Source organism: Cornus florida, unplaced genomic scaffold (genome assembly GCF_030987335.1).
Source record: "Cornus florida cultivar Cherokee Brave unplaced genomic scaffold, ASM3098733v1 CherokeeBrave_3.0.0_Hap2_Chr09, whole genome shotgun sequence".
Classification (NCBI taxonomy): Eukaryota; Viridiplantae; Streptophyta; class Magnoliopsida; order Cornales; family Cornaceae; genus Cornus; species Cornus florida.
Window position 1 is genome coordinate 80964451 of NW_026775579.1, and position 21592 is coordinate 80986042.

The 21592-nt window shown below is 34.8% G+C and overlaps 1 long non-coding RNA gene and 1 pseudogene across 1 annotated transcript; both read left to right on the top strand.

Annotated features, from left to right (window-relative positions):
- The first annotated feature begins 8033 nt into the window (after positions 1-8033).
- LOC132273378 (sucrose transport protein SUC8-like) lies at positions 8034-11307 on the top strand (annotated as a pseudogene).
- A 6559-nt stretch (positions 11308-17866) lies between these two features.
- LOC132274606 (uncharacterized) lies at positions 17867-21198 on the top strand. Its single transcript, XR_009470482.1, has 3 exons — positions 17867-17987; positions 18886-18953; positions 19358-21198. It is a non-coding gene; the product is annotated as an uncharacterized LOC132274606 (long non-coding RNA).
- The last annotated feature ends 394 nt before the right edge of the window (positions 21199-21592 follow it).

A 21592-nucleotide genomic window follows, 5' to 3' on the forward strand; every position in this document is an offset into this window, starting at 1 on the left:
CTTGTAAGACAGTAAGAATGTAAGATCTGCTCAAAGCCTCAAATAAATGAAATAATAATAAGATATTAAATTTTGTTTTGTCTATCAAAAGTTGAAAACTCAAAACAAAATCAAAAGTCAAAACCTAAATTTACCTAAACCTCTCAATTTCTCAAACTCACTCCGCCGCTCCGCTCCTATCCTCTCCTCTCTTTTTAGTCTCAGCCTCTCGGCCCTCTCACTAGACACTATCTCAAGTCTCAGAACTCAACTCAGAACTTAGAAGTCACTTCTCAGATCACACTCGCGACTCTTGCGGCGCCAACTCGCCTCTAATTCGGTGATTCGTGGATTCGTGGTCTCTGTTTTCTCAGATCTGACAGATCTTCGGCTTCCGGTCTCAGTTTGGTAGGTAGGTATTTCAGATCTGACAGATTTTCTTTATATTTTCGGTCTCAGTTGTTTTATTTACCTTTTCTTTTTAATCTTAAGTTGTTTTGTTCTATAATAATTTATTTTTGTTTGTTAATTTAATTAATCACATCTTCTTTCAGTTTTTTGGTTATAACTTATATATAGCTCCATGAATGCATATATTGTTTTCTTTACTTATTTTTTCTTTTCTTTTTAGGTAAATAATTTTCTTTAGTCTCTTGTTTATATATAGAAGAAAAATGAAATTGGCATCATACTTCAAACTGGTGTGTGTTTGCTCTTCTAAAATTACATTTGCTTGTTAGTAATCCATATTTGATCTTCTCTGTGGCGTATATGATGATGTGTTTGAGTGGTTCCCTGAGCTTTTGTAACCAAAATGTCGAAGCTGAGATTGAGAGTCACCTGTGTTGTCCTGCAAAATAGTACTTATAAAATTATTGCCCTTCATGATTAACCTTTTTTTTTTCGTTTCATATGCACTATGCAGATAGCTTTTATTGAATTAAATGATGGATTTTGGTGTTTTCTGTTTCAGTGACTTTCAACTTTCAAGTGTCAACTGGCTTCCTTATCATCTTTCTCAGTCAATGTAATTTTTATTTTTCTTCTTATTTTTCTTTTTCCTATTATCTTTCTCATTTTCCTTTTTCCTTTTTCTAATATATTTATATAATTTCAGATGATAACATTGTTAGTGTCTCTGTCAAGTGACTCCGGGGAGCATTTTGATGGTCCTACATCTCAACCTTCTAAAAAAGGTACTTAAAACAACTCCTAAAAAACAAAGGTAAAAAAAGGGGTTGGTCTCCTATGTGGGAACATTTTACTAAAGAATTAAAAGATCGAAAGCCAAATGGTGCCAAATGTAACTATTGTGGAGCAGAATTTAAGTGGTCGAGTGAGAATGAGACTAATGCTTTAAAAAACATCTTACTAAAGTTTGTCCCTAATTCTCCAACAAAAACACGAAACAAAAGCTTTTGTCATTTCAATCGGGGACACGAAAAGATAGTAGTAGCCTTGGTGTTTGGAGCTTTAACCAAGAAAAATGTAGGCTAGCTCTTGCTAAAATGATTATTATAGATGAGTTGCCTTTCAAATTTGTAGACCATGAAGGTTTTCGTTTGTTTTGTAGCGTATTGCAACCTAATTTTAAAATTATGTCACACACTACCTTGGCAAGGGATTGTTTTGCATTGTATCTTGATAAGAAAACAAAAATTGAGAAATTTTTTGTTGAAGCCAATCCAAAGGATTTGCATCACTACAGATGCATGGACCTCACTACAAAACCTATCTTACATGTACCTTACAGCTCATTTTGCATCACTACAGATGCATGGACCTTACTACAAAACCTGTCTTACATGTGCCTTACAGCTCACTTTATTGATAGTAATTGGAAATTGCATAAAAAAATAATAAGCTTTTGTATACTTTCTAGTCACAAAGGTGAGGCGATTGGTCAGGCTGTGGAAGAATGTTTGATGGAGTGGGGTATTGAGAAACTAGGTACTATTACCGTTGATAATGCGAGTTCAAATGATGTTGCTGTTGGATATTTGAAGAACACGATTTCGAAGGGTAATGAAACTTTCATGTTGGGTGGTGATTTTTTTCAAGTTAGGTGTTGTGCTCATATTCTTAATTTAGTTGTGAAAGATGGGTTAAATGAACTAAAAGATTCAATAATTCGAATTCGTGAGGCAGTAAAATATGTTAGGAGTTCTTCACAAAGATAACAATACTTCAAAACATGTGTAGAGAATGAGAAGATAACAAGTAAAAACTTTTCGTGCCTAGATGTTCCAACTAGGTAGAACTCCACATAACTAATGCTAGAGGCTGCAATCAAATTTCAAAAAGCATTTGAAAGGCTAGCATATGAAGAGCAATTCAAATTTGAACTTAGTAGTAATGATGGAATTCCTACGGCTAAGGATTGGGATGATGCTCGTTTTTTTTACTCAAATATTGCAAAAATTCTATGATGCCACAGTACGTTTGTCTAGTTCATTGTATGTCACTTCTAATTTGTTCTTCAGTGAAATTTGTGGCATTGAAGCTAGCTTGGTTGAATGATCCAAAAGATTGGATCCTTGTATATATGCCATGGCTAAAGAAGATCAAGTTTGATAAGTATTGAGGAAACATTGAAAAGTGAATGTAATGCTATTCATTGCAAATGTGTTAGATCCTCGTTGTAAATTAATGTATTTAAGGTTTTGTTTCTCCAAAATTCATGATCCAACCAAGGTAAATGTGTTGATGAAAAGGAAACTAGATATGCTAAAACGTCTTTTTGATGAGTTTGAAAAGGCTGAGTTAGCTAATTCATCCTCATTTCAAATTGTAAATGTTGAGACTAATACTATGGTGATTCACCGATTGGGTGGTACAACTGATGTGGTCTCACTATCAGAGTTTGAAAAACATATGGAATTAGAAGGTGATGAGAGAGACAAAACTGAAGTGGATAAATATTTGGAGGAATCTCGTGAAAAGAATAGTTCAAACTTTGATATTTTGAATTGGTGGAAGGTGAATAGTGTGAGGTATAAAGTTCTTTCTAAAGTTGTAAGGGTTGTTTTAGCCATTTTCGTCTCTACTGTTGCTTCCGAGTCTGCATTTAGTACTGGAGGTCGTGTTCTTAATCGATTTCGTAGTTCTCTTAGTCCCAAATTTGTGGAATGCTTAATTTGCGGACAAGATTGGTTGCGTTCTTCACGGGTCTCAATTCAAGTGGAAGAAACTGTGGCTGAAATTGAAGCAATTGAATCTAGTACTATTAATTTTATATAAAATTTAGTTTTAAAGTATTTTGCTTTTATTGAAATATTTATTAAAGTTATCTTTGCCTTTTATAGATGAGAATGTAGTAGCTGATTAGCACTTGGCAGCAGCATGCAGCCATGCATGATGCAGCAGAATGTCTCACTGAGTCACTGGTGAGTTCTTTTGTAGTTCTTTTACTAATTATACTTTCTTTTTTTTTTTAGGTAATTGAGATTAGTGCTTCTACTGGTTTGCCAAATGTCAATTTTTAGTTTCAAATTCACCACATTCTGTAACTCTTGGTTTTTTTTAAAAGGTGGGGAAGATGCTTTCTGTGTGAGACTGTGAGCAACTACAATGGAGGAGTTATTGCTGTTGTTGATGATGTTGCTGCTGCATAATGGACTATTTCAAATTCAGCACATTCTGTAACTCTTGGATTGTTGAATGTTGAATGTTGATTCAGTTTTCTTTTTTGTAATTTTAATGGAGTAATTGAATTTGTGGAATGTAATATTTTTATATTTTGTGTTTATTTATGTTATTCTATTTGTATTTTTTTTTTTAAGAGAAATTAAAATAATATTGAAAAAGTCAGCTTGGTCAACGGTTTCACTGTCCACGGTTCCGGTTTCGATTCCATTTTTTAGGAACCGTTGAGACCGGTTCCGGTTCCGGCAGGAACCGTACCGAACCGAACCATGTGCACTCCTACTACTTTAAGCTCAGCCAAAAAAAAAAATAAATAAATAAATAAATATAGTAATAGTAGCCCAGTTCAAAGTTAGTCCAATCCAATTAGCCCACTCTATTCAAAAAGGTTGAATCCGCGCTTGCTTCTAAACAATATTCTTTAAGTCAAATAAATAATTGTTTGAGAAAAGACTATTAAAAGATTCCCTTTTCGACAAAGGTTATAAAAATCTATTTATCAATCACTGCATTAAGATGACTTTTTCTTTTTCTTTCTTCTCAAATTCAATTAAATTGTATACTAATCTATCTTTATTCCCAAGTGGAACAAATTCATTGCAATTAAAAAATACCCATTCATTATAATGGGTTTCCCGGTAAAACCAATCAATCCAAACGCCAAATAGGCCATAGGTAAAAATCAGTGGCAGAGTCGGGATTTTACTATAACGGAATAACCTCTTTAAATTATCAAATAAAATGAATATATTTTTGAAGAAAAATAATAAATATAAAAAATTTAAATATAAATTGATACATTCCATGTATTATGTACGCATTTATAACATCATGAATAAGCATTCAATTTCTAAAATATGGCTTATTATTGAATTTATGAAATCGCATTTGGACTTTGACGTCTCATTTGATTACAGTCAGTTGAACATTATTGTTTAATTTTTGAAGTCCAGCATCCATATATGATTATTTTTAGTGTTGATTTGGTTAGACTTCATATTAATTATGTTAAAATAAAACAAAGTTAAAATTATACGAATTATCTAAACTCTATATTAGAAAAAAGATTAAATACAGACTATAGAAAATTTATGATCAATATGTATATTACATGATATTGTCATAGTCAATCCTAAGTCAGATAATTCGCTCAAACCACTGGCACTCTATTGTTTCGGGCGCAAATTGGCGTTTTGAGAGCGAATTCGCCAAAAATTCGCGCTCTCATGTTTTTGAATTCGCGAATTCATAATTTTGAATACGCGAATTCAATTTAAGAATTTGATGGTTTTTAAAGTTCAATTCGACGAATTATGTAAGGTAAAATTGCATATTTTGTTTAAGAATTCGACAACTTTTGACAATAAATTCACGAATTTAGTGTGAATCTTGAGAAATTTTAATTTTACCCCCAACTTAAATAGACCAAATAAGGTTAATTATGTCAAAAAGTAATCAATTTAATTTAATTAAGTAAACTCTGTCCTTTTTTATTGGTAAAAATCAAATAATATAACAATATACTTAATATTTAATAATACTTATTGATTAGTAAAGAAAGAAATGAATGAATAACTTTTCATTTTCTGACTTGTGATTTCTCAATTTTCTCTTTGCTATTAAGTATTGGGTTTGTGATTCTTGAACTTCTTTCACTAGTAATTGACTCTTGATTCACTCTTATAATCTTATTTTCATTCCATCATTTCATATTTTCTCTGCTATTTCATATACTTTCATATGCTTTTGAACATTGCTATTTCGAAGGCAATGATTGTCATCTTGAGAGTTTAAGCAGGTTAAATATATAAAAGACAATGTTTTTTAACATTGCTTTTTCTATTATACCCTATTATCGATTATGTTTTTATTTTTATAAAATAGCTTGTTTAATTGTCATGTTTGTTAATTTATGTATTTTTATAAAGTAGGTTATATTGGTTGTAATGGACTCATATTTGATTCATTATTTTGTCTTTTTATTTACATGAAATTTATTTAAAACATATATTTACTCTTATAAATTAATATTTTATATATTTATAATACAGCGCTCTAGCGGCGCTCCCGCTCTAAATTTTTTTGGGATATGCCACTCCTGCTCCATGTGACTTAAAATCAATCACTAATTGGCATTCAAATAAAAAACTGAATAAAGATAATATTCAGGTTAATGTCATTACTTATATCAATTAGTTCCACTTGTATATCTCATTGTCCACCAATGACTTGTGTATGAATTACTGATTGATATATATTTACTTGTATATCAAGTAAGGACTTTATATAAATTAGTGATGGATTGGATTATACGGAGTATATATATTAACTGTGATATAATCCCAATAATTGTAACTGTGACCATAGGATATTTTCCTTGGCAAATTAGGATTTAAGCCCCAGTCACTAGGCCGTATAAGCCTCTTAAAGATAGCTTTACTATAAGTAAGAGGACTATCTTTGGAATTCGGAAATTGTTTCGTGTGGTTGATCTCCACAGAGGAAGTTTCAGTAAGAATGGCTTCATAGATATATCTATGGCGACCATCCGGTGCAGCATATTGTTGAGTTTGGAAATATCTGGATTTCACTTCCCAAGGATCTGGCATCCATTGCTCATCCTGAGAATCCAGTACCAATACTGTCTGAATATACCTTTGATTAGGTATCCATGGAGTTTCTTGTTCAAGAACCTCTTTCATGGTTGGTTTCTGTTGTTTCTGTTGTGTACTGCTGCTTCCTTTAGAAGGTGTGTTGAGCAGATCAGCAACAAGCATTCTTGGTTCTTCAAGATATGCCCTCAATCAGTTAAGGCTGATTTCCCAAACTGGGTTATACCCTGGTGGGCTATCTTTGGCCCTGATCTGGATATTTTGTCAGAATCAATTCGGCAGTTATACTTGCCATGGCAACAATTTCATCCTCAATTACGGGGACAGGATAATATTCCTGTAGGAAAATCCACCCTATTGTTCTTTACTGAATTTGGAATCCCTTGGATTTGGAAATGGGATTTCCAATGTGGTTATACCACTGACAAGTTACCAGTCCTTCAGAGGATCTTTTATTACAGATGGTGGTTCGGCATGACTCAAGACCCTATCCAAGCCCTCCTCCATCATATCAGAAAGAAAACACTGGAATACATGGATAAGATTCCAAAGTTAACTATTCCAGAACCCGAAATCTTTAACCTATTTGAACTTGTTAAAGATATGATCAGAAAACAATAACCATTAATTACCGAAGCTGATTTAATGGTTAAATGCATGGATTTTATGAGGACCAAATTTGTTAAATCTTTTGATTCCTCCACTCCTACAGTACGAGATGATGCATCCATGGTGTCAGTCTCTAGCCAGACCAGTCAAGAAGGTAATCAGTTTTCCTGTCTAGCTGGTTATGCACAAGATCCCAATGAAGATCTTATTTCTGAAGATGAGCCTACAGTAGCCGACTATTGGGACTCTCTCACCAGTCATTTGATGGACAAGATGAATCCACCCAAAAAGTAAAGATTCCTCTTATCTTGCCGACAGAAGAAGACAAAGAACTTTTTCCAAAAGTCTTTGGTTCTACAGTATTTCCTTCATCAAATGTCTACATTCCATCAGATAAGGATACAGAACTTAGTGGTGGGCCGACCGACTGCATTATTCCAGCACACGATCCCATGTACTATGCGGACTTTAAAATGTTAATTTCAAGTCCATTTTATGTATAAATAGATGGCAAGATTTCCCTTTAATGTATCTTTCAATTTCCTTTTCTTCCTTTTGTAATATTTTTCTGTACTAGCTTGGAAGTTTTTTGTTTAAATTTCTTATTCTTGTCATATATTATCGTTTATTGTTATCGTAATTATTTGTTGGTATTATTAATCGATCCCTATCTAGAATTTAAAATAAATATATTATTACCCGATGATAAGATATTAATTACTCATTTACACCTAAATATGATTTTGGAAATCAATTGGTGAAGCATGCCGATCACATAAATCCAACTAGGGATAAAAGAGGAGGAGACAACTGTGTTTTACATTTTTTTTTTTCCTCGAGACACACAAGACATAACTGTGTTTTACATTTTACTAGAGAATTGAACATAAAAAACAAAAAATAATAATAATAAAAAAAGAGTTGTGTGGGCCACCGGTATCATCGAAACCTGAAAAATGAAATTAATTTTTATATATTTGCAGACGTGGCAATTTGGAGTTGTAAATGGGGGAATCTTTACTGAAATGGATAAGGCCAGCACTACTCCCATGCAGTCCCTCAAAAAACCTTTATAAATATTCAGGCAAACAACAACTCATCATCAGCTCTTAATCTAGTACTACACAGTGAGAGAGAGGGGTTTAGAGAAATAGATATATATAGAGAGAAAGTGGTTAACCTGTAGCGATGGAGTCTATGGAGAGTAGAAACAACAAGCAGGCTTCGGCTCTGCAACTTGAGAGCCACCAGCAATCACCACCGATGCCTAGCCCACTTCAAAAGGTAATAATGGTAGCGTCTATTGCGGCCGGGGTCCAATTCGGGTGGGCCCTACAGCTCTCCCTCCTGACCCCATACGTCCAGCTCCTCGGCATCCCCCACACCTGGTCCTCCTTCATCTGGCTTTGCGGCCCCATCTCAGGCATGATTGTCCAGCCCGTCGTCGGCTACTACAGCGACCAATGCACCTCCCGTTTCGGACGCCGACGCCCCTTCATCGCCGCCGGCGCTGTCCTCGTCGCCATCGCCGTCGTTCTCATCGGCTACGCCGCCGACTTCGGCCACCTCTTCGGCGACTCCTACACTAAATCCCCGAAAACCGGCGCCATCGCCATCTTCGTCATCGGATTCTGGATCCTCGACTGCGCCAATAACACTCTCCAAGGCCCCTGCCATGCCTTTCTAGCCGACCTCACCGCCGGCAGCCAAAGCAAAACCCGAATGGCCAACTCCTTATTTTCCTTTTTCATGGCAGTCGGCAATGTCCTCGGCTACTCCGCCGGGGCCTATACTAACCTTCACCGCATATTCCCTTTCACACGAACCCATGCATGTGATCTCTACTGTGCAAATCTCAAAAGCTGTTTTTTTCTCTCCATTATATTATTACTATTCCTAACAATACTAGCTCTGTGTCTGGTACGTGAACCCTTACCGGAACCGGTAAATGCCGTTGAAGTGAAGGAGGAGGGCGACAGGAAGGTCCGTCGGTTACCATTTTTCGGGGAAATATTCGGTGCGGTGAAGGAGTTGCGTAGGCCAATGTGGATCCTACTGCTGGTGACGTGTCTTAATTGGATTGCTTGGTTTCCGTTCTTGTTGTTCGACACTGATTGGATGGGGAAGGAGGTGTACGGAGGGAAGGTTGGCCAGAAGATTTACGATCGTGGTGTGCGTGCGGGTGCATTAGGGCTGATGCTGAACGCGATAGTGTTGGGGGTCACGTCCCTCTTGGTGGAGTTCTTGGCGCGTAAGCTTGGTGGCGCGAAGCGCTTGTGGGGTTGTGTCAACTTTTTGTTGGCCATCGGCCTGATGTTGACGGTGTGTTGGCTGAGTCTTCGCGGCGTTACCCGCCCGGTGGTGGAAACGAGCCTCTGTCGCCCCCTACCGGTATTAAGGGCGGTGCATTAGCTATATTTGCGTTATTGGGCATTCCTCAAGCGGTGAGATCTTTTTTCTTTTGTCAAGTTAATAATATTGCAATAAAATCCGCCAGAAACAGAAATAGATTATCAATTGTTAGTTTTTTATTTTATTTTGTAAGTATTATATAGTCTTATAAATCAAAATATTCAAACAAAAATAGTTAAACCCATTTATTTTTATAAAAATTTTCCTCTTTTTATTATTATTTTTTGCAGAGAAGTGGTTAATTTTTGTTTGTGCCAAAATTAATAATAATAATAATAATAATAGTAAAAGAATTTAGGATTTACCATTCAAATTTTTTTTTTTTTTTTGGCTATTTCCACACTTTTTCAGTATACCATATCTACAGAGTCTGACATATTAAAAACCTAAAATATTAAATGGCCTTTATTATGAGAGAGAGAATGTGGCACTTGTTAACAGTGTGGAGTGCATGTTGTGAACTTTTTAATACTTTCTTTTCATATATATATATATATATATATGCGGAGTTATAAGCGTGATTAAATATTGGTTTTATATATGTGTAGATAACTTTCAGCATTCCCTTTGCTATGGCGTCCATATATTCTAACACTGCTGGAGCAGGACAAGGTAATGTTAGGACCTATCTTGAAGTATTGTGGAGATTCTTGGATTTTTAGGATTTTTTCTAATATTTCTGTGATGTTTGATTTTGACAGGTCTTTCTCTTGGAGTTCTGAATATTGCAATATGTATTCCACAAGTAAGATTTTCACTATATGTTTTAATTGCTTAAATATGGCAGTGTCTAATATACATACATATATATATGTGTGTGTCCTTGTTTACATTTTTGATATATACAAATCTTAAAATTTATTATGAAAAGTATAAATTTTGTAATGACACAGCAAAACACTTAAAGATGAGGGAGACTCAATTCTTAAACTACAATGGAATCTAATTTATTAAAATCACAACAAAAACTAATAAATTATTTAACCATTATTCATTTATTATTGACAAAGTAATTAAAATGATTTGCTTTTAAAAGTTTGTATAAAGTTTTTTCAGAGCATGTGAATCATGTGATATAGATTATGATCATTTTTTTTTTTTTTTTTTCTCTCTCAGTGTGAACATGACTAATCACTTCTTTTGCTTGTTCTTAGAATTCAATAATCAGTTACTTCTAGAAATCTCCATCCCACATCAGAATGTATTGCGATGATTCCAAAAAGAACAAGACATAATTATATTTTATTATCTTATTATTGAGTCCTCATGGTCCCATCAAATTAGTTCATATTCTCTTCAAAATGCTGACTAGCTAGTCAAATTTTAGAATGAGCTCTTTCACTACTTTCCAATTTTAATTGAAAATGGCCAAGCCAAGTGGTTTGGAGGTGACCCTAATGTTTGACTTAATAGCATGTCATGTTTGATTTGTGAACCCAACACATGAAAAGTAACTTCATGAATTGTGTAAGGTATGGGTCATGATTATATATATATATATATATTTGGCAAACAAAATTGGTATCTTAAATTTTGGCTAATTTTGGCTATTCAATATTGAACAGATGTTCATATCGGTAGTTAGTGGACCGTGGGATGCTCTCTTTGGTGGCGGTAACCTACCCGCATTTGTCGCTGGAGCTGTTGCAGCGGCGGTAAGCGGCGTGTTGACATTAACTCTGCTCCCATCTCTGACTCCAAATGAAAAAATGCCAACCGTTGCTTCATTTCATTGAAGCAAATATCTTTATGTAGGAGTTACTCTTTTTTTTTTTCTTTTTTTTTTTATCTTTTCACTTTTTTGGATTTCTATTTGAGACCAGAAGAATGGCCGGCCATTTCCCGTTTAGAAGCATAATGGTCTAGGTCTAAGTGTTGTGCAGCCTTGGCTATGTAACGGTATTTGTCCAATGGTGTGTTTTTATATTATTACTTAAATGTAATGTGAAATAGCTTTTGTGCTTTTGCATATGAAATTGACTCCAAAACTTTAGATTGACCAATGTTTATCCATTTTTTCTCTTAAACTATACTCTATTTATCTATAATCTATTATCTGTCTATGCTATTATGCTCCAAGATCGTACATGTTTGATTATATATATATATATATATATATATATATATATATATATATATATATATATATATATAATTTTCTTTTTGGATAAGTAATTATGTATATAAATTTTTTAAACATTTTTTTCTTAATAGTATTTAATATCACTATTCTTTCTAAGATGATTCTTGGACATCTAAAAATTCCCACTATTAATTTTAAAATTTCTACACAACGAAATTGAGGTGGGAAAAAACCACACACACATACAGCAGGGCTTGGGGCGCTTGAGGGTTGGTCCCTCGAGGCTTAGGGGGTCTGGTGTGATAACAGGGCATGGGGCGCTCGAGGGTTGGTTCCTCGAGGCTTGGTGGACCTAGTGTGATACCAGGGCTAGGGGCGCTCGAGGGTTGATCCCTCGAGGCTTGGTGGGCCTGGTATGGTACCAGGGCTTGGGGCGCTCGAGGGTTGGTCCCTCGAGGCTTAGTGGGCCTGGCGTGGTACCAGGGCTTGAGGTGTTCGAGGGTTGGTCCTTCGAGACTTGGTAGGCCTGGCGTGATATCAGGGCTTGGGGTGCTCGAGGGTTGGTCTGTCGAGACATGTGGGCCGGCGTGATACTAAGGCTTGGAGTGCTCGAAGGTTGATCCCTCAAGGCTTGGTGGGCCTGATGTGATACCAAAACTTGGAGCGCTCGAGGGTTGATCTGTCAAGGCTTTGTGGGCCTGGTGTGATACCAGGGCTTGGAGTGCTCGAGGGTTGGTCCCCCGAGACTTGGTAGCTTGGTGTGATACGAGGGCTTGGAGTGCTTGAGGCTTGGTGGGCCTGGTGTGATACCAGGGTTTGGAGTGCTCAAGGGTTGGTCCCCCGAGGCTTGGAGGGCCTAGTGTGATACCAGGACTTGGGGTTGTATTGACTTGTCAACGTGCCATGTCACTTTTCAACTCGCCACGGGGCCTTGGTTAGGGTTGTGCTGATTTGTCAACGTGCAACGTTAGCGTTTGATAAGTGACACCCACATTTTGTCCCCCTGCACGTGCGACGATTCGTAATGTATCGTTGCGCGTGCAAGATTTAAACTGCTAGGTCATTTATTTGTTCAAAGAAACTGAAAGGACGCGAGATTGAATGGTCGCCTTGAGTCATTAATGCGCCGCCTGATGCCGTTTCAACTATGGGAGTTCCCGAGGTGAAAGGACATTTAAAAAGGGGCAAATGACAGTATGGGGGTCTATTGGTGAAAAGACTTATTGAGAGAGGACTTGGCTTTACTGTATGGTCTTTTCCTCCAGTGTCGCCGGCGAAGGAAAGTTTGCAAAGGTTAAGTTTTTTTTGTTATTGTTGACTCAGTTTGTAGTAGTGTTAATCATGGTGAGCAAGAAGCAAGAAGCAAGAGTTGAGCAAGAAAGATCATCCACCACAGAAGGTGCCGATGGAATCGGAATGGTGACGGGTACAATTCTTTTGGAAAAATGATATGTTTTGGCACCCGTTAGAAAGGGTTGTGGTTGCCGGTGAGCCATTGGAAGTTGTAGAGTTGATGGAGGAGGAGGTTGACATTCCCCTATCCTCGAGCATCCCTACAAACATTATTTTGAGGTTTGGTGTTGAGTAGGGGAGATACCCATGGTCTTATGTGAATTTTGTGAACCACATTAGCCCTAGTCATGGTTAGGAGGCTTGGACTGATGCGATTTTTGCTAACACAACGTATAAGGCAACTTTGACCGCGACGAGTTTTTTGTCTTGTATAAATTTATTTCGCCGGCTAAACATCATTCACAATCTTTCTGGCATGTGGGAGTTGACCTCACAGTGGAACTTGAGTTCACACACTTTTGTCGTGACAGCCCTGATTTTTCAAGCCAGTGCGTCCTGTGATGACCCGTAAGATGACCCGAAACGGATCCGCAATAAGGAAGTAAATATAGAAACAAGGTCTCTAGGGATATAAGACATCCCTAAGATGCCAAGGTGACCTTCCATGAAGTCAAGGAACTCAAAAGAAACAAATGCGGAAGCTAATATTAAAAAATGGGAAGGGTACTTAACCAAGGGTAAAATGGTCTTTCAAACAAAACGGGATGCAATTGAGCATACCATTACATAGATAAGGAAAAATTAATAAATCTAGACGTAAGAATCACTTGATTCGGAGTCCAGATGAAGAAGATATGAAACTCCAAAGTTTCATAAAATTAAACTTTTCGGTTTCAAATTAGTGCGGCAAGGGGACTTGACAAGGGGTAAAATGGTCTTTTTAGGCAGAAGTGGATATAACTGTGCATACCATTGGATTGACAAGAAAAAATTAATAAACTTATAATAAAAAATCACCTGTTTCGGAATCCGGACGAAGAAGATATGAAGTTTCATAAAATTAAACTTTCAGGGTTCAAATTAGTGCTGCAAAGGTACTTGACAAGGGGTAAAATAGTCTTTTCAGATAGAACTGGATGTAACTGTGCATACCATTGGATAGACAAGGAAAAATTAATAAACTTAGAATAAAAAATCACCTGATTCGGTGTTCGGACGAAAAAGATATGAAGCTTCAAAGTTTCATAAAATTAAACTTTTCGAATTTCAAATCTGGGCAGTGAATAATGTTTTGACAACATTGAAGGTCCAAAACTGAGAGCAAAAACGGAGGCCGAAACAAATTTTTCTAGAAAAACACGAAGTAGAAACACCCCCCCCCCCCCCCCGAAATCGAGTTTTTTACCTGCCATCGTGGAAGAAAACGAAAAAAAACACACTATGAAATGTCTAAAATGCCCCCAAGAAATTCAGGTCAATGGTGCCTAAAATCTGCTAAAATGAAAACAGAAAAAAACTTAACTGTGCATGGGATTTTCGGCACCAAGACGACATTTTCTGGAAACACACAAAGAAGAAACCCCCCCCTAAAATCACATTTTCTAAGTGACCATGTCAAGGTCGAAGTTTATTTTCAAAAATGAATTTCCAAAATGCCCTTAAACTAGATTTGTTCAAAAAAATGTCAAAATGACTCCATAGGATGCTTATTTTGCAAAATATGACTCTAAACTTGAAAACGATCATGCACGTAAATGTAAATAATGATTTTGAGCACGCGGGAATGGTCTGCAGCTCCCGAAAAGACCCGATTCAAAATCCGACCCCTTGACGGCAAAAAATGGCTAAAATGAACTACAAATGGAAAATTTGAAAACCAAAATTAACAAATAATTTCAAATTACCGTTTAGCTATTTGCCACACTTCATACATGATTAATGAAACCCTATGAAAGAATAAAAATGGAATTTCCATACTTGATGCAAACATGGTGAAGTAATGACTTGTTATTATTATTATTATGTTTTTTCATAATAAACTTTGAAAGTGAAAATGCATAGAATACAAATTAGATATCATTGGCGTATGGCCTCATCTCATACATGTCAAATACATTGTAAATAGTGTACTTATGTACACATTACATGTTTAGAATCAAATATACACATTTTGACATATAAGGTTACAAGTAGCATTTCAAACCAACCTTTAAAAGAATTGAAACATTCAAGTTTACAAATCATCCAAGCATAATGAGAGTCTCGAACCTTGATTCATGTACCTGAAAAATGTCCCAACTATGTGATTGAGTAACATAAAACTACTCGTAGGAGATGAGCATGCAAAGACCTAGCGTTTTACAAACTTATTAAGTTGATACAAATCAATTCATACAGTCACGTCACCTAGCGTCTATGTCAAATGTAAGACTCAGGGAGCATCCTAAGCTACCTAGAGTATTCCTAGCATAAACCACATCATTCATGCAATTTAAACAACATAGGAGCATGTGGTACACTTAACAAAACATTTAATATACAAGTATATGTACGCAAGTATACAATTAAAATTGAAAAGCACTTAAAACAAGTATACAAGATACAAATATACTAAGTTATCTAGAAAGTAAAATATCAATATACAAGTGTACATACTAAGTATGCTAAGCAATATTGAAATAAAAGAACGATATATATATTAAAGTATACATTTCTAAGTATACTAAGCAATGTTGATATACATAGCATACAAGTATAGAAATCCAAGTATACAATGCAAGAAATGAAGTATCATACATCCTAGTATAAGTTAAAAGCAATCCAAGATTACAACTAGGAATTGAATGTAAAATCAACAATTGGCGGAAAGACAAATGACATAAAGTCTCAATGACCAAGTAAGTGGTTCCGGGTTACTAGCCCGCAAGGTACTATCTAGTACGCAACTAAACTCGGAATAAAACCGTTATACTGGTGATTTTGGGTTATTAGTCCTCAGGGCACCACCTGGTGCGCACTATATGAAATAGAGAGAACTCTCATCCTCCATACTAGAGCTATTCCTTAGCCGTAACAATTTTCAATGTCCATACAAGCTTTCCAAAAAAAATTATTAAGTTGTGCAACAAGTATATCACATATACACAATGCACCAAAATTAATTACCACACATAACCAAATCATGGAATACACACAAGACATGCCCTAGACATTTAAGCTACAATGGCATATTAAATGTCATATAAATAAAATGTGAATACTTAAAAGTTAAATCATAACTTCAACTCATGAAATACTATCATGTAATCATACTACAAGTTCTAAATTACAAATTAAGTAAGAATACAACATCAATGCCTAATTACCTCAATGGAAGCATAAAAGGGAATTTAATTATCTTAAGTAATTAAATTCTCAATATTACACAGAAATTCCAAATATTCTACAAATCACAAATGTCAAAGGTTATACCAAGGCCTATCTTAATTTCATATTACAAGTTAATTCTGCACTAGGCATCACTAGGTGAATTAAACTTCATACAAGAAAATAATTAAATAAAGTATTCAAGGCTCATTCAAATATTCTCAATTCAAGGTATGTTAATGAACATATCAAGACCTACTTTAAAATCATATTATAAGTTAATTATACACTAGTTACAACTATGTAAATTAAACTTAATGCCAAAAAAATAAACAAATAAAGTTCTCAAAACTTATTCAAATATTCTCTATTTAATATATATAATAGAACATGCCAAGCTTATCAATAATATCAAGTCAAAAATCCAATTAAGTGATTAGAACACTTAAAATAAAATTAATTAATCTAATTAATTAATTTTCTTTAGATTTTAAAATAATTCTAAATATTCTCAAATTCATCTATGTTAGAGAACATACCAATGCCTAATTTAATATCACATTACATGTTGATTCCAAACTACTTTCAATCATGTGAATTAAATTTTCATTCAAATGAAAGATTAAATAAAAGTTGCAATACTTATTCAAATCCTCTCAATTTAATATATGTTAACAAGTATATCAATGCTTAATTTAATAGCATGCCACAATTTAATTCCAAGTTATATACAACCATGAGAATTAAATCTTATCCATAGAAAATAATTAAATTAAATCATATAATTAATACAAAGGCATGCTTACAAGTTGTATATGCTTGGAAAATAATCAATACAGCATAAATATAAACCTAAAACATCATCTACCTCATTTTGTGATGAAATCACAAATCCCCACCGAAACGAAAACGCTCTGAATTCGACGATACTCCTACGTTATGTCGGGGACAACTAGGGAAGCAACTTTAACCTTTGAGGAACCATGAAAATCCAAATTCGAACTCGAACTCAAAAATGGTCGGAATCGGCTTCTAATAAGGGGGAAAGGTCTGTCTCGCCAAGGCCTACGATAAACGTTAAGGCACTACGACATTTTACACGAGGGAAGAAGGTGCAAAAGAAGAAAAGAAGGTGGCAGCCCCTTGGGCTGCCATGGCTGCTGCTGAACATGAGAGAAAAAAAGAAAATAAAATGTTTTATTTTTCTTGACCCCTTATGTAAGACCCCGATACAAAAATTAATTTCATTAGCTTAATTTTATTTTTAATTAAACATATTTTAAATATGGATATTTTATGGAGTAGTAGAAAAGTAATTAAATAATAAAGTTCTATGATTGGATTTCATGTTATCATTTTATTTTCTTCCAATGCTAAATGGCTTGGTATATGTATATCTGCGTGTGTGTGTGTGTGTGTGTGTGATGGGTAGAAATCAGATTCTAGAATTTCTTTTCTAGAATTTATGTTGCCTATTTTTATGTTCTAGTAAGTAATTGATAAAGGCTTTACGTGGGCTAGCTTGATGACTTAGTGTGACACATGTTAAACACTAAGATTTGCATGGGAATTCCTTGATAACAATATGTCTTGCCAGTACATCAGTAAGGCACTTAAAACATTTATTTATTTGTGATGTGTGTGTTTTATACATGATAATAAAGCTTCAGTAAAAAGCTTGTTTTGAGGACTGCTGCTTGTATACATAATAAGATAATATTAGTATGTTAAAATTTCTTCCAGAAGCTTATTAAGGCGGTGGTGTTTGTACCTGTAACACGTGTAGCAAGTATATGCATTTATTGACAGCTTACAAGGGTAGTTCGCAGGGGCTTCAAAAATTACGCTTTCTTTTTCAAGTGCATTTATAGATAGTAATATGAGAAAACAGATAATAAACTATAGAGAGATATTATAGAAATCGAATCAGAGAGGAGAATAAAGAAGAAAAGAAAAGGAAAGGGTGCCGGAGAAAGCTCAGTGGGCAGGTATATAGATATTTATTTTTAAAATTTTTCATAATATAGATTTATGATTGGAAGCTCCTGTAGTTGAAGTGATAAACTGTTCTTGAAAGAAATTCTATTTCAATTGTCCTCTTTCAACTGGGTTGTAAACTTCTTGCTGGGTTGAGAGTATTATATAGAAATTTATTCTAAATGTTCAAAAGTGGAATTTTCAATTCAATTGTCTAGAACAGTTGAGATTTATTTTAGAAGTAATGATTATTATTTAGTTTTCCTAGCAATCAGTATAACTTGATTTAGGGATTTTGCATAAATTGCATATATCCTGATTATTTCACTCGATTTATTCAATTGTTAAATTATCTAAGTTGAGATAATGGTTAGTTGCTGGAGTTGTTGATTGGTACAAGTTAATAAAATGTATCAGTGAAATAATGTGGGGGAAAAACCGCTAGTGAAAGAGGAAGAAAGAAAGAAAAAAGAAAAAGAAAAAAGAAAAGAAATAAAAAAGGGAAACCAGAAGGGGCAGAGAAGGAATGAAAAGAGGAATAGGGGAAGAGGAGGAGATAAATAAGGAAAGCTAGAGAAATGAAGGAAAACCAACTTTAAAGATAGAGATTTTTGTATTTGAGATTTTTATGTTAGGAGTATGGAATTAATTACTCAAATAATTAAAGTACTGCGCTGTTCTTAAATTAATATCATGTTTCCATTAGTTTTCTTCTAATTGCATTGATAAATTGAGTGAAGTAATATAATTCTGATTTGATTGGAGTTTTATCAAGGAAAACTTATATAAATTTTTATGATTGCAACTTTTATTTCAATTGTGTGCCATAGTGAGGATTTAATATTAAAATGAGTAATATTGTTTAATGCTCTTTAGAAATGAATATGACGTGATTATATTAATGTTCAGCCACGGAGAAGGAAAAGACCACATCGACAGTACCGAAAGAAAAATAAATAATTTGGAAAGTAACCAAGGTGAGTGTACTCACTGGAAGTTTATATTTGGATATGTTTAATTGAAGTATTGAAGCTGTTATGTGAATTGAAGATGAATATATATATAACTTGATTATATTATATAAGGTCCATACTCTGGCCTGGAAAGAGTGTATTATATTATGTAAGGTCCATACTCTGGCCTAGAAAGAGAATACTACACTTAGTCCATACTCTAGCCAAAAAAGAGAGTACTATATTTAAATAAGGTCCATACTCTGGCTTAAAAGGAGAGTACTATATTTTAATACATGTACTATGTTAATGAATTTTAATTGAAGTTATTAGATAATATTTGTTTATATTACTCTGATGTGATAGTGTTGCATTTACTGGGTTTTAAGCTCATTCCTTCCATATTTATATATATATATATTTTTCAGGTATCAAGTATCAGGTTGGGTTGCTACTGCCAAGTCCAGAATCTTGAGTGGGAATGGGGAAAGGAATAATGGAACATTTTTTTGTTTGAGATGTAAATATTGTAGTAGTATTTAAAAGTGTAACTTGTCGTTAACGATTTAGTTTGTCAGAATTTTCGTAACAGGCCTATAATTTGTTTTTAGATTATAAATTGTTAAGTAGGTACTCTGATATATGATGATGTCATGTTTAATGAGGTCAATGTAGATGGTTAGATAAATTCCAATTTGTTCAATTTATTAAATAGTGTAAATTGGGTTAGGGTGTGTCAACTTTTGGTATTAGAGCCTAGGTTTTCTAGGTTCTGGAGGTAGTAAGAGTCTAGACTGGCAGTGGCAATAGGAAGTGTGTAGTAAAGTCATTTCTTTGACTTGATTTTATACTAACAAATATATGTGGTGAGTATGTATCATATATATATGTTATTATATTTGAGATTTATTGCAGATAAAAAGTAATGGAAGGAAGAAATGGTTATCATAGAATCGAGGAAGAAGCCTCTTATGTTCCTGTTGAGGTTAAAGTGGAACAACCTATTCAGGGTGGTATGAGAAGAGAACATGAGTACTTAATTGGTATGCAAAAAATGGAGAAGACTATAACCGACTTGGCTGAACAAAACAAATAATTTATGGCAAGTCAAATGATGATACAAGAAAGGTTGGAAAGACAACAGAAAGGAAAGAAAGGCTCAGATTATGAGAGGTTTATCAAGTTAACACCCCTAGAATTTTCAAGTTCTACCAAACCAGAAGAAGTAGAGGGGTGGGTAAGGAGAATGGAATCGATATTTGCAGTGATGGGTGCAGCAGAAGACCAGAAGGTAAACTTAGCTACATTTATGTTAAAAAATGAAGCTAGTTATTGGTGGGACACGACAAAACATTTATTGCTCATTCCAGGAGAGAAAGAGGTGATATTATGGAACCCATTTGTTAAAGCATTTTATTAGAAATATTTTCCTCCAATTTACAGAAAAGAGAAGGAACGGAAGTTTATTCTCCTAAAATAAGATAGAATGTCTGTAGTTGATTATGAAATTAAGTTTACAGCTTTATCGAGGTTTGCACCCAAGTTTGTACAGAATGAAGAAGATAAATGTACAAAATGAAGAAGATAAATGTACAAAATTTCATAATAGTTTAGAGGCGGATATTAAGTCCAGAGTTTCAGTGTTTGAGGAAACAGATTACAACAGACTTGTGAATAAAGCCATGATTGCCGAAAGGGATGTGAAAGAATTGCAAGAAAAATGGGAACAATACAAAATAAATAAATCTGAGCCATCATAATCAAGAGGAGGTGAAGGAATTTCAAGTCAGAAAAGTCAAAGGTCGCGGTATGGAAGGGGAAGGGGTAGTGAATCTCAAGGGCAGACATCAGGTAGTAGAAGAGGTCAAGGGCTTTCTGAACAACAATCTATACAACAAGGTAGCTTTGGAGGACGTGGTATTGGCAGAGGATGTTTTCAGTGTGGAAGGGAAGGTCACCAGAAGAAAGATTGTCCTGCGTTGAAAGCAGAAGAATGCTATCATTGCCATCAGCCGGGTCATCGGAAGAGAGATTGTCCTATGTTGACAGGAGTGACCTCAGTGGGTAGTGTTACTGGTTCTGGTAAAGGTTTTGCACAGGGGAGCTAGTTAAAAGGAGGTAGGGGAGCTACAAGTGGTTCACAAGCCCAGGGAAGAGTTTTTGCTATGACACTTCAGGATGCTTGTAATACCCCTAGTTTTCAAAAGGATAAAATGGGAATTTAAATTTAATTTCTGGTGCATTTTTATTTATGTAACTTATGTGTTTATTTGCGTAATTGTCTAATTGTGTATTTATTTTAATTAATTATTTAATTATAATTATTTATTTGCTTTACTTTATTTCTTTGTTTTAATTGTAATTACAGATGTGCGTTGTGGTGGACGTAATTGTCTAGTCATTTGTTTAATACATTGTTTGCATTATAATTAAGTTTAGGGTTTTATTTTATGTAAGTAGGTTAGCCGACCTAATTAAGCTGGAATTAGGATTAGGGTTTTAAAGGAGCCTATATATATATAAGCTTTGTGTCTGCAAGGGTTTTAGAACCCTTTTCCCGTAACTGGAGGGAGAGAGAAGTAGAAAGTGGAAACTGAGGGAAAACCAGTTAGGATTCCGGCCACGGACTGAAGGTCTTACCAAGGAGGAAAGAATGGATGGCT